Genomic DNA, 25,525 nt, shown 5'->3' on the forward strand with positions numbered 1-25,525 from the left:
GGAAGAGGAGGAACCTCTACAAATTGTAGTATCGAAGCATAATACACTTATATTTTAGTAAATAACAATGAGAAATACAAGCAAGAGGAAAGTAGGGAGAAGGAGGACTTAGAGTGTGAAGAGAGGCAAGAGTGAAAGAGGAGGATTGGAGACAAATCCTCCACGTGGTGAATCTGCCTATTGGCGGTGGCTTGCACTCACACTAAAAGAATCGATAGCACAGTCAAAATCCTTGAGTCAACCACTTTAAAAATAATAGTACATTGAAGTTCCTAATTTGGAATACCAGGGGTCATAGGCATTTGCTTACTAACACAAAAGCTTGTAAGGAAATTAAAGAAAATGACGTCATATTTCTTCAAGAAACCTGGGCAACAGCAAAAGTAGGTTGGGATGGATTCGACATGATAAGCAGATGTGCTTTGCAGGGGGTGAACAGAAGGCCGAAGGGTGCTGTAACAACAGCAGTAAAAAAGGGGAGGGATGTAAAAACAATTGAAAAATGGAGAATAATGGATAACATTCTGGGTATGGGGGTGGAAGCGAAGGGGTCAACAGAACGTTTGTTATTTTATTAATTAATGTGTATTGGACTCTTAGGCCCTCATTACGACCCTGGCGCAAAGCGAAAAACGATGGCGGTAAACGATTACCGCCATCGTCTTCTGCTAGGGCCGATTACGACCCGTGACCGTTAACTACGATATCATTAGCGGCATCGTAGCTAACGCTGCCGCTGACTGCGCCAAGGGCGCGCGCACGCGAACATCCACACCGTACTTAGCGCCATGGCGGAAAGGTACACGAATGCCGACCCAAGCGGACATGCCCCTAACTCCATCACCCAGCCCGTTAAGTACCTTACCGCCATGGTGCTAATTACGCCATCGCGAACCAACCGTAAAGGGCCATGTAAAGTGAATGCAGCTGCCACAGGTGCACAGAAACAGCACAGGTGAAGGCAATACAGATTCAGGAAGTACAAAAAGAGCACACCCCACCCCTTCCCACACCCAGTCACACTCCACAATGATACCAATAGGACTAGCAATGTTGGGGCTGGAGGACCTGATAGCAATGCGAGTGCTACAACAGCAACAACAGCAACAACAACAACAACAACAGGCTGCACAGAGGAGACGCAGGAGGAGAAGGAGGGCAAGGCAGGCCCAGCAAGTCCCACCAGCACAGCCAGTGCCACCACGCAGGCAGCCCCCAATCCCACGCATCAGAGCCAGCCCATTCAACCTCACCGCTGAGCAGATCCACACCCTGTACCGACTGGACCGGGACACCATCACCACCATTGTGGACATGATACACAACGACATCGTCAGCATGATTGAAACACCCACTGCCACCCCCCCCCTACTGAAGGTAGTGTCCGTGCTCCACTTCCTCGCCACAGGCACCTACCAGCACACACTGGGGCACTTGCATGGCATATCACAACCATTATTCTCGCGTACACTGATGCAAGTGCTCGATGCCCTCCTCAAGCACACAGATGACCACATCTCATTACCACGGTCTGCCCAGGAGATTGCCAACACCAAAGTGGGTTTCCATGCACTGGCCGGCATACCTGGTTGCATTGGTGCCATTGACTGCACCCATGTTGAATTGGTGGTCCCACATGCCATGGAGGTACCGTACCGCAACCGTAAACATTTCCACTCAATCAACGTGCAAATGGTCTGTGACTCCAACAGGATCATCACACATTGTTGTGCCAGATTCCCCGGATCAACCCATGATTCTATGGTCCTTCGGAACTCCACAATACCACGCTACATGGAGCGACATGCAGGCCCAAGATCCTACCTACTCGGTGAGTCTAATGTCATGAGCATGGAAATGCAAAGTGGGTGTTGAATGACGTACCAATGCATATTTCATCTGGCAGATACAGTGGGGTGATGCATACGTCACATGGGTGCAACTAGCAGTAGCCAGATCATTCCCTGTGGCAGCACTGACGTCAACAGAGTAGTGTACACATCATGCCTGACCTAATCATCCCAACATGTGAATGAAAGTGCATCCCAAAAACGACACAACCATCTGCAAGTGCATTGTGCAAATTGTGACCGCATTGACCCTAAAGAAAACCACCAACATGCACGTCACCATGCACCAACTACTGAAAGGCCTGTCCCCCATAACTGCGCACAAAGGAGGCACATGACAGACAGGAACATCAATGCACCACTACAAGACCCACAAACTGTCCCCATTGACACCAGTAATGCTCACTGGGGTCATAATGAGCCAGACATCAATGTTGCTATCATGTGAGCTTCAAGCTCACAGGACACGTGCAAGGTCACATGAATGACGGCCTGAACGGACACAGTGGATGGCCACTCACAAGGCAATCGTCCCCCCTGCATTGTGTTTTTGGATGCAAAACAGTACATGAGAGCCATGAACACATACTGGTTGCACAGTGTAAATCCATAGCCACAACTCCAATTGGTGCACATTAACAGTCAGAATCAAGGCATGGTTGTGCGCCATGTTCACATATCAATCTTGTTCCTGACACATTCTTTTCTCACATTTTACAGGTGATGCGGGCTATCCCCTGAAGAGGTGGCTCCTCACACCAATGCGGAACCCATCGAACCAGCATGAGAAGGACTACAACCATGCCCATGCACATACCCGTGTGGTGATAGAGCATGCTTTTGGCCTACTGAAGGCACGTTTCCGCTGCCTCAGCAGGTCTGGCGGGGCACTCCTGTACCACCATGAGAAGGTTGCAAAGATCGTCATGGCATGTGTCATGCTACACAATATGTGCATCAGACGAAACGTGCCTCTGCCCCCTGACGCAGAACCACAACCACCTGATGATGGGGATGATGATGATGGGGATGGGGCAGCACCTCAGGGAGGCAGCGATGCCAGGAGGGGCATATAATGCATCAGAATGTCATTGACCGATACTTCTAGCACACACAGCGAGTGTATAACATATGGATGGCACTTGGGGCACTGTGTGTGTCTGGTATGTCAACACTGTGGACTGTAAAACAATAAAGCACACATACGCAATGAGCAATGTCCACACATTTCGTTTGTGGGAAAAGAAAAAGTGTATTGTTCTTCTGAATAGGTATAACAGAACCCCTCCCCGTCCCCCCTGAACACTCCAACACACCCAATTCCCCCCTCCCCCTCCCCCCTGAACACTCCAACACACCCAATTCCCCCCTCCCCCTCCACCCTGAACCCTCCAACACACCCAATTCCCCCCTCCCCCTCCCCCCTGAACACCCTGCAAACATGTGACAGTGCCCGTGGTGAAGTGTGTATAGTTTAGCACACTATTGACTGCCCACTCTCCCGGAACCTGGGGCCCCCCTGCCTGTGCTCCTCAGGGTTCTGGATGACCTGCGGACGAGAGAGGCTTGTGCTGAACTTGCAGCTGAGGATGTACCGGGCTGCTCAGTACGGCATGTGTCCAGAATTGTCTGGATGAGCTGGCTCATCATCTGCCGCACTGCAGTAAGTTCGGTGCATATGTCCCTGCTGGCAGTTTGGATGGCAGCCCTGACGCCAGGGTTTCTATTGCTTCAACCCAGGTTTGTTTCGATAGGTATATACCCCAGATGGCAAGGCAGTTTGTGTTCACCTTCCATATCACTTCTTCATCAAACCCTGCCAACTCCCCTGTCACACAGCTCACTACTGCCACCTCCCATTTGTTTACCACACTTGATATTCCTTCCATCTTTATTTATGGGCGTCTGTTACACAGCAGGTACTGTGCTTTCATTGCACTTTCTTCATTGTCTCTGTTTAGTTTAGTTTAGTTTATTTATTTGTCCATCTGCCCAGTAATTCAACTTGCACTCCAAACCCTTGTAACATGCGGCCTACCCGATCCAGTGCCAGATGAAGTAAACAATGGAATACCACTGGTGGCATCACTTGAGGTATTAACATCTTGGGTGCTCAAGGCCCATGAAGGATGAGAGCGCAAACGTTACAGCTCCCATTCGACCTCTCAATCCCCACTGAGTGCATGTAAGTAAACCATATGTTACTGAGTTCTGGGTGCTGCACATTAGTCATTGTATCAAATACCACCCCTTTTTATTGGTCATAATCCCTCCCTTCCTCAATCCCTGTTTAACGCACTGTTTCCTAACCCATGTTTTGTTCAATGCTACTATATGACCTATCTTTACTAGTGCTGCCATTAGTTTTCTTGTTTTAATAGAAATATATTTTTAGGAATATGTGTAAAGTGTGGGGGCTTTTATCTTGTGATTTGTTTTCTACTTGCGGACAGTCTACATTTGAATTGTAGTGCCGTTTTAAAACTTCATTTCATCAGAATTTTACTTGAAGCTGACTCCAGTTTCACTTTAGCTTGGCCACTAAGCTACATCTCCCAGCAGACTCATTCTTTTGCTAACCAGGCGTGGGAGCGCTGGCGCAGGATAAACAAGCCGGTCTGTGTCGACTGTGTGGCTGGGTAATTGCTGCAGGGTACTTTTTAAGTTTCATAGTACGGTTTCTATTCCTTTATCTTCATTTATTCACCTCCTTAAGCTATGGCAGCTACTCTGAAGGACCGGATCTCAAATAGAAAAGCGATTATCAGTAAATACCTGAATATGTATGCTAGTGATCTGGCAGATAACACCATAAAAAGTTTACAAAACACTGTCACAAGGGGAGAAAACCCTGGTTGCAGCTTCAGAGCAGGTATTGTCTTGCAACAACAGGTACCATCAAACAGAAAAATTAAAATACATAATCAAAACCCTTCTCTAGCTATGCCATTAGCGCAAGAGGAATACATATTGGAACCTTCACTTTGCCATAAGGCATCTGTTGAAAGAGAAACTGTCCCTCCCATGAATATACATGAGGCAGACATAAATATCAGCCCATCAAAGCCATGTTCTTAGAACTGCCCTACATTAAAAATGTCCTTCTTAAATATCAACTCCTTGGGAAAGTCTGCCATTGATGTCCACCACCACATACTAGATTAAAGGTTGATATCACAGCGATTACTGAGATGTGGCTTAAAGACTCGAGTGGACCAACCATTGCTTTAGCCCTACCAAAAGGCTATGCATTTTTTGGGCAAAATAGAGATGCTGGGGCCGGTGGGGAGCTGCACTCATTGTTAGAGAAGATCTTATTCTCCTGAGACCTCCTGAAAATTGTGAGGGCATTGAGCTACATCTTAAAACCATTTCCTCCCAGGTAGATTGCACCAATGTTATCTTGATTTACTGCCCCCCAAATGAGATGCCAAATTTTAATGAGGATCCTATGAGTACCCTAACATGTCTCAATAAATGTATTCATCCACCCTGCTGATGGGGGACGTCAACAGATGGAGAGGGAATGAGACTGATAAAAAAAGCCCTCCTTTAGGAGCAAATTTGAAACAATACTGACATAGTTTATAATAAGGAACCCACACATGTTAAGGGAATGTTTTGCATTGGGTATCCTCAAAGAAGCTACAAATCAGACCCATCATTACCGAGCTTTGTATCTGGTCTGATGATCTTTTTGTTAATTTCCAGGTCACCCTGCAAGGAAAACAGGCCTTTTCATGCAAAGCATTGAAGAACATCACTAGTAGAAATGTAACGAAGATAAGATCACATGATTTGGACAAATGTTTCCAAGACATTCTGTCAAAAACCTCTGATCTGGATTCCGTTCAGACCTTGGCAGCAATATATATGGAGGATTTAGAGGCTATGCTGAGTATCATAGCACTGATGAAGACTAAGTTAGTCAGGGATAAGCACAATCACCACAATTGGTTTTCACATGAATTAGCCAAGCTTAAACAGGAAAAGCGGAAAGCAACACACTCTTGTATTAAAGATAACATGGAAATAAATAATTCTTCCTGGAAATCCATTGAGAAGCAGTTCAAGAAGAGAATATATGAGGCTAAGAAAAATTACTTTAATGAGGAAATCGAAAATTCGGGCAATAATACAAAAAACCTTTTTGAAATCCTGAGAAGTCTAGAGAAATCTCACTTGACATTTTATATACACTCCCCTACTGCAGAGGACTATATACACGTGCAGAGAGCATTTACTGATAAAATTGCCAAATCCCATGAGAAGATCATTTTGAACATATTTCCAGCGCATCATCTAGTCACCTTTTTTAAACTGCTGTTAGGAAAGATCTCTCTTTACTGCACCTTTCCTTCCATCTTTATGGAACCTCCAAACATTTTGCTTTTATTTTTTAATCTGACCCGTACTTTTTACAGTGCATTGAAGCCGTAAGTTTCACTGCACTGGCTTTTGCTCATCTGTCATGGGGAAACTGACATGTCCTTCGGGCTGCAGTTCTGATAAACATTGTTTCCCTTAGTCGTGTTACTGTGTTACTACTTTTGCTTAGTTTTGTATCACTTGTGGTAAATTTTTATCATTGTACAATGCAGCATACACTGCAGCACAATGGGGTGCCATTTTGTTTTGCCATAGACTAACACTCAGAGGATTTTTGGTTACTCTAGATGTGCTTAAAGGATGAGCTGATGGCAGCAGTGACTTTTTCCCACTTTTTGGGAATTTTCGTTTTAGCCTTACTGGTTTACCACGTTTTGCTACTAACTGTGGCTACTGGTCAAACATGGCCGTGCCACAAGATATTTTGCTTGTCCTTTTGCCATCTTGTTCTTTAGCCTTCTTCCTGGCCTGAGAGGCTCGTAATGTGAAAGACCACAAGTGATTTGTTATGAAACGTTGTTCTCATTTCCGCTAACAAGAATTATTTTGTGCCTCGGCTGCGCATCACCGGGGAACTGTGCTGACAAGGCTTGCGGAAAAGTGGTGTTGTAAGTGCTACATTTCTGTTCTCTTGTTTCTTGGAAATTGCATAATATTATGTGTTATAAACTATGTGTTATTGCTATGTGTCACAGCTTTCAAGGGTTCTTGTAGGTGAAGGCATTTTGCAGAATTGCAACGTCACGTCTCAGGTGGCAAATTAAAACCTCAAGGAATTGTGGCAGAATATACGCATTGCTGATTAATAATATCACACCTTTATGTCTATATGATTATATAGCTTGACTGTATGTCTACATAGGTTGAAAACAGACTTTGCCAGCAATTGCGGTAGGTTCTGAGTATCACATTTATGTGCTAGTGGCTACGCAGTCATTTAGTATATAGGCCCTCATAACTGCTGATGGATTTATTTTGGTTCAGTATTGCCTGCTAGTGTTATAATAAATGTACTCACTTGTGAGGGCGGGGTGTTAGGTGTGTGAGGGAGGGGTGATTATTATTATGGTGTGAATGAAGGAATTTAAGGCTTTGAATGGTCAAGATGCACTAATTGTGTACACCTGTGGTAAAGTCGAAGGGTTGAATATTCCAAATTCAAAGAAACGGAAATCAAAAGGCAACTTTTGTGTGGGAACAGACGGGCTGGGGTGGGGGGTATTGACGGAAAAGTGTACTAGTGAAAAGAAGGAAAAGTTCAAGGTCCTGACTCATTACGATTGAAGATGGCTGAAATTGAAAGACTTCTCTAGCGAGTGTATTAGTGTAAGAAGTTTAATACGATGTGTGGAGCATTAGCTCTGCAACTCCCTCAATATCCTGGCTTGGAATCTGAGGTGGACGAACTAGATGCGGAGATAGTGGAGTGGAGGGCACTGATGCTCTAATAGTTAAAGCGATGCTGTACACAGAAGAGGGGGGTAGTTTGTGATGGAGGAGTGTTGTGTCACTCGCAATCATTATATGAAGAGGAAGTGGAGCAGACAGAGGAGGGTACAAATGAAAATGAAGAACAGAGAGAAGGCTGGGAGTTAAGGGGGAAACAGGATACCTCTCAATTTGGCACCCCACCCATGTTTTCAAAATGTGTAATAACTCAACTGGCAAGGAAGGTTAAACCTATTCAGTTGGGGGAGGGGGAGGAGAAAGATATGGAAGAGGAAAGACAAGATCTTAGCAACAGTACTTCTGATAGAAAGCTGATATTATTGACGTTATTGGAAATGAGATCATGGGCAAAGAAGGAATTGAAGGAACAAGCTAGCTTGATAGGAAATATTATGGAGATACTTGCCATAATAGATCAGGTGGTAAAACCAAGAAGCACAGCAAAAGAGGAAGATGAGAGAAATGGTACAAGGAGGGAAAATGTAAAAGAAAGAGGCTCCGATGGAGAAATTGAATTAGGAGTGGGAGTCGAGGTGGAGGTAATTGTTGTGCCAGATGATGAATTGATGGAGAGAATGAAAGAAAGGGAAGAGGAGGAACCTCTACAAATTGTAGTATCGAAGCAATTTAAAAAAAGGGGGGAAAAGATGAGAGTGCTGAAGGCGGCTGAATTGAAGAATGTAAAGGCCTCCTCTCGCAAGTTTTTGTGAACTACAGGAAAGGGCCTAAATGTTGAGCATGTTATATTGGATGAAGAGGGAGGTGCAGGAGAAAGAAAGGAGGATGAGAAATATGATAGTGATTCTGTTGAGAATAACCAAAAAGATAAATCTGAACAAAACAAATACTCAAAGGCTGAGAAGAGACTTGTCGGCATTTTGAAACAGAAAAAAAACAGAAATGTATGGGGAAGAATACAAAAAAAGTAGATGAAGGGAAACAACATTTTGGAATATTTAATCAGCCTTTACATCTTCAACCTAGGCTTCTACGGCCCAATTACTTGAGCCAACATATGTGCCATGCATGTATTTGGGATGTGGAAAAGGGTAAAGGAGGGGAGCAAAATACGAATGTGAAAGGATTGAATAGACCTATAACAGTCCTTGGGAAGAAAATGTAGGTAAGGGGAATAGAGTTGGGAGAGAGGCGGACCGGATACAAGGGGGTGACAGTACAAAGAAAGGTCTCTTTTTATCTAAATTTGAGGTAAGAAATATAGGGAGATATATTGGAGGAAAAAAAGTCTGGGAATTAGCAGGGGGAAAAAGAAGGGGGTTGGTGAGTTGGGAAGTAGTGGCAAGAAAGGAAATTTAAATAAGTTTATGGATCAGTCAGAAAATCTTAATCGTCAGAAGGGAGACGTGCCAAAGAGATGGGGAAAAATTGTATAGGTGAGATGAGGAGGAGGTTAGTGAACTAATACTCAAACAAAGATCTCCGAAACAGCCGGATGCCCCCAGTTTTCTCCTGAATTACTTATTTTATGAGGGTGGGCCTAATTCTCTGCACAGGAATGGGATTCTGGCTCTATTTGATGAAATCCCTGCCTTAAGACTAATTACCTCGGCGGATAACCAACTGGTGGATTTTATCCATCCACAACGTTATGATGTCCAATCTCCCTTGGTAAGGAACATAATACACTTATATTTTGGTAAATAACAATGAGAAATACAAGCAAGAGGAAAGTAGGGAGAGGGAGGACTTAGAGTGTGAAGAGAGGCAAGAGTGAAAGAGGAGGATTGGAGACAAATCCTCCACGTGGTGAATCTGCCTATTGGCGGTGGCTTGCACTCACACTAAAAGAATCGATAGCACAGTCAAAATCCTTGAGTCAACCACTTTAAAAATAATAGTACATTGAAGTTCCTAATTTGGAATACCAGGGGTCATAGGCATTTGCTTACTAACACAAAAGCTTGTAAGGAAATTAAAGAAAATGACGTCATATTTCTTCAAGAAACCTGGGCAACAGCAAAACTAGGTTGGGATGGATTCGACATGATAAGCAGATGTGCTTTGCAGGGGGTGAACAGAAGGCCGAAGGGTGCTGTAACAACAGCAGTAAAAAAGGGGAGGGATGTAAAAACAATTGAAAAATGGAGGATAATGGATAACATTCTGGGTATGGGGGTGGAAGCGAAGGGGACAACAGAACGTTTGTTATTTTATTAATTAATGTGTATTGGACTCTTAATCTTAATTTGGAAACAGTAATTGGCAAACCGAATCAAAAACTGGAAGACTGGGATAACTCGCATGGGGGAGGTGATGTGATTCTGGCAGGAGACCTCGATGCAAGCTGCAATATTGAAAATATAGATAGAATGAACTTTCTTATGACAAATTATGCACAGGTCACGAGAGGTGCAAAAAAAAACAGTAGAAGGTGGTATCAGGCTTAATTTTGCTGAAACATGGGGGTTGATACTCTTGCAGAATGATGCACCCACATGGGTGGCAACAGGCCTCTCCTCGGAGATCTATTTCATATTTATGTCAAGTAATCTTCTTTCTAAGGTACTGAACTACGAAATCAAGCTAATTGAAGTTAGCGATCATGTGCCACTATGTGTGGAGTTTAATTGGGTGCCTCATATAGTTCTCTCTGACAGCAATCTGATGGAATCAATGCTTAACAATAGAGGAATCCGATTGAGATGGTCTGTTAAGAAAGTGGGCCTCATTCCGAGATCGGAGGTAGTGATGGCGCTATTTGCACCATGACTGCCTCCAATAACGGTACCAGCACCGGCATGGTTCAATGGGGACTTACCGGTGTAGTCCGACCTTTGTGGGACAGGTAAGTCCCCATTGAAATAGCCATTCCCCATTCCCATATGAGCCCACATAGGGCTTAATGGGAATGGGGAAGGCGCTAATAATGGTACTGCAAATTGCGGCACCGTTATTGCCTCTGAATTCCCTTAATGGGTCCCATCTATAACGCCTGGTCAGACCAGGTGTTAAAGGAGGGACCCGCTAAGGGAACTCATAGTAGGGCGTTAAGGGATTACCGGGACCGGTCTCCTTACCGGTGCCCGGTATCCCTTACCGCGCTACTCGGAATGAGGCCCAGTGAGTCACTTTAATACAACCATGGTGAGGGAATTTTATGTGTGCCCCTTGGAAGAGAAACTGATAAGATACTCAATACAGGGTCTTCCAGAATAGTTAGAGCCACTTTTTGGGGAAGCGAATCCCAAAAAGGGCCAAAGGACTCAAACTAATAGAACAGGAAAAAGAATGTTAGAAAATGTCAAAGGTTAAACCGCAACAGCCTTTTGGGAGCTCATAAATAAAACAGAAGAAAACCAACGGTTACTAGCAAGTAACCCTATTTCGGAGAAGACATGGATTAAATATTTTGAGGACAGGCATACATGTAATCTCTGGGAAAGCAATGTCAGTGTTGAACAGCACCAAGGGTGGGTAATAGTTATTTCTGTGAATAACATTGAAGCAAAAATTAAGAAATCCAACCCATCAAGAGCGGCAGGGCCAAACAAATTAACCAACATTATATTAAAACAAAATTCGGGGTTATGGGCCAAGATTCTTCAGATAGAATTCAAATATATAATGGACAGACATAGTGTTCCTGATTCGTGGAAAATGTCTTATATTCCTATTGTCAAGAAGGGCTAGAGACTGTCACCAATGAATTATAGAACCATCTCAATAATGGATGTGGATTCCAAATTGTTTGTTTCTATTGTGTTGGAGCATATAGAGGAATGGATTTCGAGCAATAACTTACTTGATTATAGACTGAAGGGCTTCCATAGAAATATGGGCACAGATTTTCTGGGGTTATTGGTGAGTTATCTCCAGAGATTTGCCTGGTCTTCAGCAAATTCTGCAATATTTATGGCCTCAATGGACCTAAGTAAGGCTTTCGATATGGTAAAAAGGAATTTACAGTGGCAAAAAATAGATACATTTGGAATGCCAAAGTGTTTATTGATCATGGTGATACATCTGCATAAAGACTGAAAAATAAAGATCATATTAAACTCTGGGGGGTTACTATCAAATTAATGTAAAACTATGCGAGGGATACATTAAGGGTGCATCATGGGACCCACGCCATACAATCTATACTTGTCGGATGTTGGGGAAGTTTTAGATAAAAAAGTGCTGGCCTCTTCTAAACGTGGTGCATTAAAAGTAAATTGGGTGGCTTATGCCGACGATTTGCTGCAGATAGACTCCACGCCAGTAGGACTGCAAAGACTTATTTTAGTGTTTGGTGACTACATGTAATCTATGGAATTAAAGAAAGGTACAAAGGTTGAGCTGGACCTGGGAAAATAGTGTGTTTTATAAAGCAATAAAGGATAATAAAGGATAATCTGTAATAAAGGATAATCTGCAATTTCTAGGGTATCCAATTGTGGCAAGAGTCAGAAAAATATTGTATAAAAACTATTTAAAATCAGAAGCAACTGGAATGATAAGCCAATTGCAACAATGGAATCAGAAATGTGGTAAATTCTCGTTTATACCATGTAGGGAATTTTATAGGAGCAAAGTGCTGGCAAGTATTTATTATGGCCTAGAATTTTGGCCAAAGGAATTGGAGTCCGAATTCAGAGTCATTGAAAGTGTGATTTGGTGCTCTATCCTTTATTTTCTCCCCAAATGTGTTCCATGTAGGTAGTACATTATGAAATTGGTTTGCAATCTATCGTTAGTATAGTCTCATGGAGAAAACTATGCCTGCTAAGAAAGTGCGAAACCTCGGATGATTGGACATTATATGCATTGTAGGGAACAAACGATACTGCAGGCTATATGAAGGATCTTAGGGAAGAATGTGGTATCATTCTTGCTAATCTGGGTCTCCCTCTGGACATACTAGCTTGGACTGGGAGAGGAATAAGTTGGAGATACTTGACTCGCGGATCTATGCTCAAGTGGTATCCCCACAAAAATGTCCTGGTGCAATGGAGTCCTACCTTTGTAAATACCCCAGTAGAAAGGTGAAAATGGGGATAAAGAGGTTCAGATTTAGGGGGTAATTCATAGAATTCAGCGCAAAAGTGGCGCACGCGGCTGGCGCACAGTGTGCGCGTGCAACAGTCTGCGATAGTCTGCGCCAGCCGCATGCGACAAAATCCATTTCGGCGCACATCTTATTCATGGATTTTAACATTCATTACCAGCCGTGGCGCAGAGTGGTACAGCGACCCTGCAGCAGCGCCAGTTACGCCCTCAACCCCTCCCCGTGCGCCATGCACAGCGCACAAATCCCGTCCATGGCGCACAGGCCAATTGACCAGCATACAGGCCCCCAACCACGAAAACGCCTGTAAAACTCCCCGGCCACCCCTCCGAATACATGTACACCCTTGCACGGGGAGAATCACACGCGATTGGCCCTGTGCGAGCGGGGTATGTGTATTACTGGGGTTTGTGGAGAGTTTCACACGCGATTGGCCCTGTGCGAGCGGGGTACGTGTGTTACTGGGGTTCGCGGGGAGTTTCACATGTGATTGGCCCTGTGCGAGCAGGCTACATGTATTACTGGGGTTCGCGGGGAGTTTCACACGCGATTGGACCTGTGCGAGCGGGGTATGTGTATTACTTGGATTCGCGGGGAGTTTCACACGCGATTGGGCATGTGCGAGTGGGGTATGTGTATTATTGGGGTTCGCGGGGAGTTTCACACGCCATAGGGCCTGTGCGAGCGGGGTACGTGTATTACTGGGGTTCGCAGGGAGTTTCACACGTGATAGGGCCTGTGCGAGCGTGGTATGTGTATTACTGGGGTTCGCGGGGAGTTCCACACTTGATTGGCCCTGTGCGAGCGGGGTACGTGTATTACTGGGGTTCGTGGGGAGTTTCACACGCGATTGGGCCTGTGCGAGCAGGGTACGTGTATTACTGGGGTTTGGGGGGAGTTTCACACGAGATTGGGCCTGTGCGAGCGAGGTACGTGTATTACTGGGGTTCGCTGGGAGTTACACATACGATTGGGCCTGTGCGAGCGGGGTACGTGTATTACTGAGGTTTGCGGGGAGTTTCACACACGATTGGTCCTGTGCAAGCAGGGTACGTGTATTACTGGGGTTCGCGGGGAGTTCCACACGTGATTGGCCAGGTGCAAGCGGGGTACGTGTATTACTGGGGTTCGCGGGGAGTTCCACACGTGATTGGCCCTGTGCGAGCGGGGTACGTGTATTACTGGGGTTCGCGGGGAGTTCCACACGCGATTGGGCCTGTGCGAGCGGGGTACCTGTATTACTTGGGTTCGCGGGGAGTTTCACACGCGATTGGGACTGTGCGAGTGGGGTATGTCTATTACTGGGGTTCGAGGGGAGTTTCACACGCGATAGGGCCTGTGCGAGCGGGGTATGTGCATTACTGGGGTTCGCGGGGAGTTACACACGCGATTGGGCCTGTGCGAGCGGGGTACGTGTATTACTGGGGTTTGCGGGGAGTTTGACACGCGAATGGCCCTGTGCGAGCGGGGTACGTGTATTACTGGGGTTCGTGGGGAGTTCCACAGCGATTGGCCCTGTGCGAGCGGGGTACGTGTATTACTGGGGTTCGCGGGGAGTTCCACATGCGATTGGCCCTGTGCGAGCGGGGTACGTATATTAATGGGGTTCGCGGGGAGTTTCACACGCAATTGGGCCTGTGCGAGCGGGGTACGTGTATTACTGGGGTTCGCGGGGGAGTTTCACATGCGATTTCGCTGTCAGAGCGGGGTACGAGTATCCAGTGGGGTGCGCGGGGAGTTCCACACGTGAATTGGCAGTGTGGGTCCTCCCAGGTGTGTCAGCTACCCCCTCCACGGCCCCTGCAGGCAGCCCACACCACAGGGGACTACCCTGCACCCCTGGTCATGTCCCGCAGGCAGCCCATCCACCATGGGTATGTCCCCCAGCCAGCCCACATGTCACCTTGCACTAGTGATCACCAGCTCATATCCCCCAGCACCCCCACCCACCCAGCAGTGAGGGGCACCTGCCAGCAGGCCCCGACTCATGGCCCCCAGCACCCCCACCCACCCAGCAGTGAGGGGCACCTACCAACAGGCCCTGACTCATGTCCCCCAGCACCCCCACCACCCAGCAGTGAGGAGCACCTGCCAGCAGGCCCCGACTCATGTCCCCCAGAACCACCACCCACCCAGCATTGACGGGCACCTGCCAGCAGGCCCCGACTCAGGTCCCCCAGCACCCCCACCCACCCAGCAGTGAGGCTCAGGCCCTGACTCATGTCCCCCAGCACCCCCATCCACCCAGCAGTGAGGCTCAGGCCCTGACTCATGTCCCCCAGCACCCCCACCCACCCAGCAGTGAGGGGCACCTGCCAGCAGGCCCCGACTCATGTCCCCCAGCACCCCCACCCACCCAGCAGTGAGGCTCAGGCCCTGACTCATGTCCCCCAGCACCCCCACCCACCCAGCAGTGAGGCTCAGGTCCTGATTCATGTCCCCCAGCACCCCCACCCACCCAGCAGTGAGGGGCACCTGCCAGCAGGCCCCGACTCATGTTCCCCAGCACCCCCACCCAGCAGTGAGGCTCAGGCCCTGACACATGTCCCCCAGAACCCCCACCCACCCAGCAGTGAGGGGCACCTGCCAGCAGGCCCCGACTCATGTCCCCCAGCACCCCCACCCACCCAGCAGTGAGGCACAGGCCCTGACTCATGTCCCCCAGCACACCCACCCACTCAGCAGTGAGGCTCAGGCCCTGACTCATGTCCCCAAGCACCCCCACCACCCAGCAGTGAGGAGCACCTGCCAGCAGGCCCCGACTCATGTCCCCCAGAACCACCACCCACCCAGCATTGACGGGCACCTGCCAGCAGGCCCCGACTCAGGTCCCCCAGCACCCCCACCCACCCAGCAGTGAGGCTCAGGCCCTGACTCATGTCCCCCAGCACCCCCATCCACCCAGCAGTGAGGCTCAGGCCCTGACTCATGTCCCCCAGCACCCCCACCCACCCAGCAGTGAGGGGCACCTGCCAGCAGGCCCCGACTCATGTCCCCCAGCACCCCCACCCACCCAGCAGTGAGGCTCAGGCCCTGACTCATGTCCCCCAGCACCCCCACCCACCCAGCAGTGAGGCTCAGGTCCTGATTCATGTCCCCCAGCACCCCCACCCACCCAGCAGTGAGGGGCACCTGCCAGCAGGCCCCGACTCATGTTCCCCAGCACCCCCACCCAGCAGTGAGGCTCAGGCCCTGACACATGTCCCCCAGAACCCCCACCCACCCAGCAGTGAGGGGCACCTGCCAGCAGGCCCCGACTCATGTCCCCCAGCACCCCCACCCACCCAGCAGTGAGGCACAGGCCCTGACTCATGTCCCCCAGCACACCCACCCACTCAGCAGTGAGGCTCAGGCCCTGACTCATGTCCCCAAGCACCCCCACCCACCCAGCAGTGAGGCTCAGGCCCTGACTCATGTCCCCCAGAACCCCCACCCACCCAGCAGTGAGGGGCACCTGCCAGCAGGCCCTGACTCATGTCCCCCAGCACCCCCACCCACCCAGCAGTGAGGCTCAGGCCCTGACTCGTGTCCCCCAGCACCCCCACCCACCCAGCAGTGAGGCTCAGGTCCTGACTCATGTCCCCAAGCACCCCCACCCACCCAGCAGTGAGGTTCAGGCCCTGACTCATGTCCCCCAGCACCCTTTCCCACCCAGCAGTGAGGCTCAGGCCCTGACTCATGTCCCCCAGCATCCCCACCGACCCAGCAGTGAGGGGCACCTGCCAGCAGGCCCCGACTCATGTCCCCCAGCTCCCCCACCCACCCAGCAGTGAGGCTCAGGCCCTGACTCATGTCCCCCAGCACCCCCACCCACCCAGCAGTGAGGCTCAGGTCCTGATTCATGTCCCCCAGCACCCCAACCCACCCAGCAATGAGGGGCACCTGCCAGCAGGCCCCGACTCATGTTCCCCAGCACCCCCACCCAGCAGTGAGGCTCAGGCCCTGACACATGTCCCCCAGAACCCCCACCCACCCAGCAGTGAGGGGCACCTGCCAGCAGGCCCCGACTCATGTGCCCCAGAACCCCCACCCACCCAGCAGTGAGGCTCAGGCCCTGACTCATGTCCCCCAGCACCCCCACCCACTCAGCAGTGAGGCTCAGGCCCTGACTCATGTCCCCAAGCACCCCCACCCACCCAGCAGTGAGGCTCACGCCCTGACTCATGTCCCCCAGCATCCCCACCCACCCAGCAGTGAGGCTCAGGCCCTGACTCATGTCCCCCAGCACCCCCACCCACCCAGCAGTGAGGCTCAGGCCCTGACTCGTGTCCCCCAGCACTCCCACCCACCCAGCAGTAAGGCTCAGGCCCTGGCTCATGTCCCCAAGCACCCCCACCCACCCAACAGTGAGGTTCAGGCCCTGACTCATGTCCCCCAGCACCCCTTCCCACCCAGCAGTGAGGCTCAGGCCCTGACTCATGTCCCCCAGCATCCCCACCAACCCAGCAGTGAGGGGCACCTGCCAGCAGGCCCCAACTCATGTCCCCCAGCACCCCCACCCACCCAGCAGTGAGGCTCAGCCCTGACTCATGTCCCCCAGCACCCCCACCCACCCACCCAGCAGTGAGGCTCAGGCCCTGACTCATGTCCCCAAGCATGCCCACCCACCCAGCAGTGAGGCTCAGGCCCTGACTCATGTCCCCCAGAACCCCCACCCTCCCAGCAGTGAGGGGCACCTGCCAGCAGGCCCCGACTCATGTCCCCCAGCACCCCCACCCACCCAGCAGTGAGGCTCAGGCCCTGACTCATGTCCCCCAGCATCCCCACCCACCCAGCAGTGAGGCTCAGGTCCTGACTCATGTCCCCAAGCACCCCCACCCACCCAGCAGTGAGGTTCAGGCCCTGACTCATGTCCCCCAGCACCCTTTCCCACCCAGCAGTGAGGCTCAGGCCCTGACTCATGTCCCCCAGCATCCCCACCGACCCAGCAGTGAGGGGCACCTGCCAGCAGGCCCTGACTCATGTCCACCAGCACCCCCACCCACCCAGCAGTGAGGCTCAGGCCCTGACTCATGTCCCCTAGCTCCCCCACCCACCCAGTAGTGAGACACAGGCCCTGACTCATGTCCCCCAGCACCCCTACCCACCCAGTAGTGAGGGGCACCCGCCAGCAGGCCCCAACTCATGTCCCCCAGCACCCCCACCCATCCAGTAGTGAGGGGCACCTGCCAGCAGGCCCTGACTCATGTCCCCCAGCATCCCCACCGACCCAGCATTGAGGGGCACCTGCCAGCAGGCCCCGACTCATGTCCACCAGCACCCCCACCCACCCAGCAGTGAGGCTCAGGCCCTGACTCATGTCCCCCAGCACCTCCACCCACCCAGCATTGACGTGCACCTGCCAGCAGGCCCCAACTCAGGTCTCCCAGCACCCCCACCCACCCAGCAGTGAGGCTCAGGCCCTGACTCATGTCCCCCAGCACCCCCACCCACCCAGCAGTGAGGCTCAGGCCCTGACTCATGTCCCCCAGCACCCCCACCAACCCAGCAGTGAGGGGCACCTGCCAGCAGGCCCCGACTCATGTCCCCCAGCACCCCCACCCACCCAGCAGTGAGGCTCAGGCCCCAACTCAGGTCTCCCAGCACCCCCACCCACCCTGAGTCAGGACTCATGTTCCCCAGCACCCCCACCCACCCAACAGTGAGGCTCAGGCCCTGACTCATGTCCCCCAGCACCCCCACCCACCCAGCAGAGAGGGGCACCTGCCAGCAGGCCCCGACTCATGTCCCCCAGCACCCCCACCCACCCAGCAGTGAGGCTCAGGCCCTGACTCATGTCCCCCATAACCCCCACCCACCCAGCAGTGAGGGGCTCCTGCCAGCAGGCCCTGACTCATGTCCCCCAGCACCCCCACCCACCCAGCAGTGAGGCTCAGGCCCTGACTCATGTCCCCCAGCACCCCCACCCACCCAGCAGTGAGGCGTAGGCCCTGACTCATGCCCCCAAGCACCCCCACCCACCCAGCAGTGAGGCTCAGGCCCTGACTCATGCCCCCCAGCACCCCTTCCAACCCAGCAGTGAGGCTCAGGCCCTGACTCATGTCCCCCAGCACCCCTTCCCACTCAGCAGTGAGGCTCAGGCCCTGACTCATGTCCCCCAGCACCCCTTCCCACTCAGCAGTGAGGCTCAGGCCCTGACTCATGTCCCCCAGCATCCCCACCAACCCAGCAGTGAGGGGCACCTGCCAGCAGGCCCCAACTCATGTCCCCAGCACCCCCACCCACCCAGCAGTGAGGCTCAGCCCTGACTCATGTCCCCCAGCACTGACCCACCCACCCAGCAGTGAGGCTCAGGCCCTGACACATGTCCCCAAGCACCCCCACCCACCCAGCAGTGAGGCTCAGGCCCTGATTCATGTCCCCCAGAACCCCCACCCTCCCAGCAGTGAGGGGCACCTGCCAGCAGGCCCCCACTCATGTCCCCCAGCACCCGCACCCACCCAGCAGTGAGGCTCAGGCCCTGACTCATGTCCCCCAGCACCCCCACCCACCCAGCAGTGAGGCTCAGGTCCTGACTCATGTCCCCAAGCACCCCCACCCACCCAGCAGTGAGGTTCAGGCCCTGACTCATGTCCCCCAGCACCCCTTCCCACCCAGCAGTGAGGCTCAGGCCCTGACTCATGTCCCCCAGCATCCCCACCGACCCAGCAGTGAGGGGCACCTGCCAGCAGGCCCTGACTCATGTCTACCAGCACCCCCACCCACCCAGCAGTGAGGCTCAGGCCCTGACTCATGTCCCCTAGCGCCCCCACCCACCCAGCAGTGAGGCACAGGTCCTGACTCATGTCCCCCAGCACCCCTACCCACCCAGTAGTGAGGGGCACCTGCCAGCAGGCCCCAACTCATGTCCCCCAGCACCCCCGCCCACCCAGTAGTGAGGGGCACCTGCCAGCAGGCCCTGACTCATGTCCCCCAGAACCCCCACCCACCCAGCAGTGAGGGGCACCTGCCAGCAGGCCCTGACTCATGTCCCCCAGCACCCCCTCCCACCCAGCAGTGAGGCTCAGGCCCTGACTCATGTCCCCAAGCACCCCCACCCACCCAGCAGTGAGGCTCAGGCCCTGACACATGTCCCCAAGCACCCCCACCCACCCAACAGTGAGGTTCAGGCCCTGACTCATGTCCCCCAGCCCCCCTTCCCACCCAGCAGTGAGGCTCAGGCCCTGACTCATGTCCCCCAGCATCCCCACCGACCCAGCAGTGAGGGGCACCTGCCAGCAGGCCCCGACTCATGTCCACCAGCACCCCCACCCACCCAGCAGTGAGGCTCAGGCCCTGACTCATGTCCCTCAGCACCCCCACCCACCCAGCATTGATGTGCACCTGCCAGCAGGCCCCAACTCAGGTCTCCCAGCACCCCCACCCACCCAGCAGTGAGGCTCAGGTCCTGACTCATGTTCCCCAGCACCCCCACCCACCCAGCAGTGAGGCTCAGGCCCTGACTCATGTCCCCCAGCACCCCCACCCACCCAGCAGAGAGGGGCACCTGCCAGCAGGCCCCGACTCATGTCCCCCAGCACCCCCACCCACCCAGCAGTGAGGCTCAGGCCCTGACTCATGTCCCCCAGAACCCCCACCCACCCAGCAGTGAGGGGCTCCTGCCACCTGGCCCCGACTCATGTCCCCCAGCACCCCCACCCACCCAGCAGTGAGGCTCAGGCCCTGACTCATGTCCCCCAGCACCCCCACCCACCCAGCAGTGAGGCGTAGGCCCTGACTCATGCCCCCAAGCACCCCCACCCACCCAGCAGTGAGGCTCAGGCCCTGACTCATGCCCCCCAACACCCCCACCCACCCAGCAGTGAGGCTCAAGCCCTGACTCATGTCCCCCAGCACCCCCACCCACCCAGCAGAGAGGGGCACCTGCCAGCAGGCCCCGACTCATGTCCTCCAGAACCCCCACCCACCCAGCAGTGAGGGACACCTGCCAGCAGGCCCCAAATCAGGTCCCCCAGCACCCCCAACCACCCAGCAGTGAGGCTCAGCCCTGACTCATGTCCCCCAGCACCAAGCAGTGAGGCTCAGGCCCCGACTCATGTCCCCCACCACCCCCAACCAGCCAGCAGTGAGGGGCACCTACCAGCAGGCCCTGACTCATGCCCCCCAACACCCCCACCCACCCAGCAGTGAGGCTCAGGCCCTGACTCATGTCCCCCAGCACCCCCACCCACCCAGCAGAGAGGGGCACCTGCCAGCAGGCACCGACTCATGTCCTCCAGAACCCCCACCCACCCAGCAGTGAGGGACACCTGCCAGCAGGCCCCAAATCAGGTCCCCCAGCACCCCCAACCACCCAGCAGTGAGGCTCAGCCCTGACTCATGTCCCCCAGCACCCCCACCCACCCACCCAGCAGTGAGGCTCAGGCCCCGACTCATGTCCCCCACCACCCCCAACCAGCCAGCAGTGAGGGGCACCTACCAGCAGGCCCTGACTCAGCTCCCCCAGCACCCCCACCCACCCAGCAGTGAGGGTCAACTGCCATCAGGTCCCGACTCAGGTCCCCCAGCACCCCCACCCACCCAGCAGTGAGGCTCAGGCCCTGACTCATGTCCCCCAGCACCCCCACCCACCCAGCAGTGAGGCTCAGACGCCAACCCATGTCCCCCAGAACCCCCACCCACCCAGCAGTGAGGGGCACCTGCCAGCAGGCCCCGACTCATGTCCCCCAGCACCCCCACCCACCTAGCAGTGAGGGGCACCTGCCAGCAGGCCCTGACTCATGTCCCCCAACACGTCATCATGACCCACAATCATGGGCCTCATGGCCTCCCAAATACCACTGCACGCCACTCCTATGCAAAGACCCAACCAGGTATCCCATCCACCCCACATTGAAATGCCCATTACATCATACAACCCAAATGGCAACATCAACACATGTCTGTCACACACACACAATGGGTGCTGGTGATTGTGAAAACCTACACCGTGACATGCATGAAACCAATGAGAGAATACCACACATCAAAGTAATAAACCAAAATGTATTGAACACAAAAAGAATGTAATCAAATGAAAACATAAAATAAAGTTTTAAAAAAAGATGAAATGCAGCATGTCCAAAACACAAAAAGAAAAACATGAAGTCTGAATCCAAATAAATAGAAATGAAAATGTGTCCAAAGTCTTCGGGCACCAAAGCAAATCCAAAGGAAATGGAAACAGTAAAATCCATTGCTCCATGGTGAGAAAAATAAGAATAGATAAATCCACTGTTCAACTATGTACAAAGAAATAATCCAGGGTCCATGAGCACAACAAATTAAATGAAACCTAGCAAAAAAACTACCAAATAAAGAACTATACACAAAAAGGTGGGGCATAGTCCAAGTGCCCCAAATGAATGAAAAAGATAAAGGAAACCTAAAACTACAAACTATATACAATGGAAGTGGGCTAGTCCGACGGCTCACTTTCCGATTTCCCGGGCCAGGGCATCATCGAACTCCTGCTCGATGTCCTGGAGGCGGTCCTCTTCCATGGCCCCGAGGGTTCGCAGGGACGATGACATGTTGACCTCCAACTCCCTGCGAATTGCCTCGAGGCACTCAGCCCGCCTCAGTGCCCTCTGCATGGAGTTCTCTGCCCTGACCATTGTGAGCCATGCCTCTTCCGCCCACCGCCACTCCGCATCTATGGCCTGGCCCAACCGCTGCCACACGGAAGACACTTCCAATCCTGGGTCCTCCTGCCCTCTGGCCAATGCCTGCCCCTTGGATGTTGAAGGCCCCGAGCCATCATGGCTCCCACCTTGTTGCTGCTGCTGCTGTGCCTGTGCCCATGCCCTGGCTTTTGCTGCCTGCACGTCCTCCTCCGGCTGGGGTGCAGTTGTTGTGGTGGCCACCCCTGCTGGACGTCCGACTCCCGACTGTGGCAGGGATGTGTCGACCACCAGCCTGGCCGCTGGGTCAGAGGCAGCTCCACAGGTTACTCAGGTGATACATGGGTGGGAAGATGGCATGGAGGATGACTGGCACATAGGGGGTTCAGGTGAGGAGGGGGTCGGAAGAAGGTCCAGCATACGGAGGAATCCAGAACTTGTGACCCGTCCCAGTAGGTCAGCGCAGTCAAAGAGGCATCCAAGATGACGTGCAGTGTCTTCACTAAAACACTGCAGGTCACCTCTCATACCCCGTTGACTCAACCCGGTCCTGGATTGCCACGTCCGCAGGGAGAGGAAGGTGCTCATCCCCTCCCTGAAAACGGGTCTGGACGTAGGCATCCCTGCTGGTGCGGGATGGTGCAGTCACAGTATCGGGGACAGGATTACACACATGCACCTCCGCGGCAGCCTGTGCTGCCTCCTGTCCCTGCCCCTGCACTGCACCACTAGCACCAATGGAATCCCCACCTCAAGACCCTGTGTGTGTCCCTTCCACGGCCTCCTCCTCCACCAAACCCCCACCAACCTGGATGACTCCATGCCATCTTCCTCTGTCGGACCCTGTGGGATCTCAGCTGCCCCTTCTGCTGCCGAGAAGTCCACCTCTGACCTCCGCCTCTTGGACGTACCCTTGGCAGCTGTGGCCTGGGACGCGGCACCAGACTCCTCACTCCCCGACGAGATGACAACCTGGGAGGGGAGCCAGGCCTTGCGTCTCCGGCTGGCGGTGCGATCCCTGCCACCTTGCTCCACAGCACCCTCTCCGCCCTCTTCATCAGTTGACGCTGCAGACAGGGAGAGATAGAACACAGGCATCAGGGCACTGTGCAATGGACTGATACACACATGACAGTTCTACATGAGTGGCAGTGTCAACTTCAGACATGGCATCACACTCCCCAACACACATGTCATTTCAACTCACACACATGAGCAATTCAACAGCAATATTGCACCAGGCAGCACCATCCATACACAAACAACAGCACGAGCAGCCGAAGGTGAGCCTGACGTCACATGAAACACGGGGAGTGCACAACACATGCACACACGCCACCACACTTACATGCATGTGTACATCTCCACCAACTGTCACAGTGATGAGATCGCCATCCATGTCACATCTGGCATTCAGCCTTCTACATGTCTGTGTCACTTGCATCCATGTTGCATCACAGTTGCACACTTGTCAAATACACACACATGCACATGTACACAGTGCAGAACATGCAGCAAGAACCACCATCCATGTGCGACACCACAACGATGCCAGCATACATACACAGAAATTCAAACATGTGTACTCCCACACCTGCATTTGGCCAGCATGCTTACCAACACATACACCATTGATGTGTCTCACACATAAGAGGACTCACATGTGGCAGCCTCACGCCCCTGTACATACACATCCATACATGGCACTACAATAACACATGTGCAACCTGCACACCACTGGCACACCACAACACGCACAGCATCCAATCAGCATGCATGTACACTTACCGCTCGATTCCAGACGGGTCTGCCTCTCAAGGACCTGGACATGGAGCGCTGGGCGTATGCGTTGCAGGACCCTCATTTGGTGGTCGGACAGGTGGCCCCTCCGCATCCGCTGCCTTCAAGAGGCGCCGGGCCTTGTCGAGGGTCCTGGACCTGAAGTCCTCCCAGCGCTTCCGGACATGTTTGATGTAGCGGACTGCCACCCCTTCCTCGTTGATGGCATTCACGATGTCCATCCAGATCTTGGTCCGTCCTTCATTGTCGGCGCGTGAAGTTCCAAAGGGGGCATCATACTGCCCCAGGACTTGCTCGACCAGGACACCAACTTCCCTGGCACTGAAGCTGGTGGCGCTCTGCCTCTCTGGCTGGGGGTTTCCAGTGGTGCCAGATGGTGTTGTGCCTGACATGGCAACCCCAGAGGCAGGTGTGGGTGGGCAACTGGGTCCTGGGACTGGGCTGTGGAGCAATGGTATCCCAGTTGGGAGTCTTCTGTTCCAGCAGGGGTGGTCACACCAACTGCACCCCTGGCTGACGTGCAGGCACCAAATAGCAGGGCACGTGGGCAGCAGGCAGGCAGCAGCAGATGACAGGTGGGAGCGTTCTCGGGGCTCTTGGGGGCAGTAATTCGGCCTTCTTGGCAGGAGCGTGGTCTTCCGTGTGTTGTTGCGTGGCCAGCTTGATACGAAGTGATTTGGCACGTGAAAAAATTGCACGTCAGCGTGTAATTCGAGGAAAGGCCCTTACCGCATAAGCGCGTCTGTGACGTTACGCGCGCATGCGTTTCCATCGTGACGTGGGCATAGTGGTTCAGCTTGCGTGTGAAAAAACTGCACGTCCGCGTGTGAATACGTGTAATCCAAGGAAAGGGCCTACGCGCGTAAGTGACGCGACGCACGCGGGCGTTTCCCTCAGCATGGGTTAAAGGTGAGCGGGGCCAGCAGTTCGCTGTACGTGCCTTTCGTGGAGACCGACGTGTGTTGCTACTTCGTGTTGTTTCGCGCGCCATCACAACTTCACAGCGGATCAAGGCCGTATCTCTTCTTTTGGCGGGGGTATTGGCTATGCGTGTTTTTCATTATCACGCTAGTCAGACGGTGAGACACACACGCTATATTTCCCACTGCGGGTGCCCCTGTGTATCGCACCTGTTCTCAAGGTCATAGTAGCCTGTGTGCCCCACTCTTATGCGTTTTTTGTGTTACTGGGTGCCACCGCGTACTGCGGGAGGTTAATTCCACGCACGTAGGCTGCGGGGTTGCGTGCACGGTTTTACTGCAGTTTTGGGGTGCCTGAGCATTGCGTGACCCGTCACTACATCACCGGGGTCACATACAGCCTTGCAGGTGCAGGGGGGCTGTTAACATCTTGCATCCCACCCCCTTCACTCCAATTGCCCAGTACAATTATTGTGTACACCTCCCATTGGCACTCCTCCATCT

Source organism: Ambystoma mexicanum, chromosome 2q, assembly GCF_040938575.1.
Source record: "Ambystoma mexicanum isolate Mex_15411 chromosome 2q, UKY_AmexF1_1, whole genome shotgun sequence".
NCBI classification, from domain to species: Eukaryota; Metazoa; Chordata; class Amphibia; order Caudata; family Ambystomatidae; genus Ambystoma; species Ambystoma mexicanum.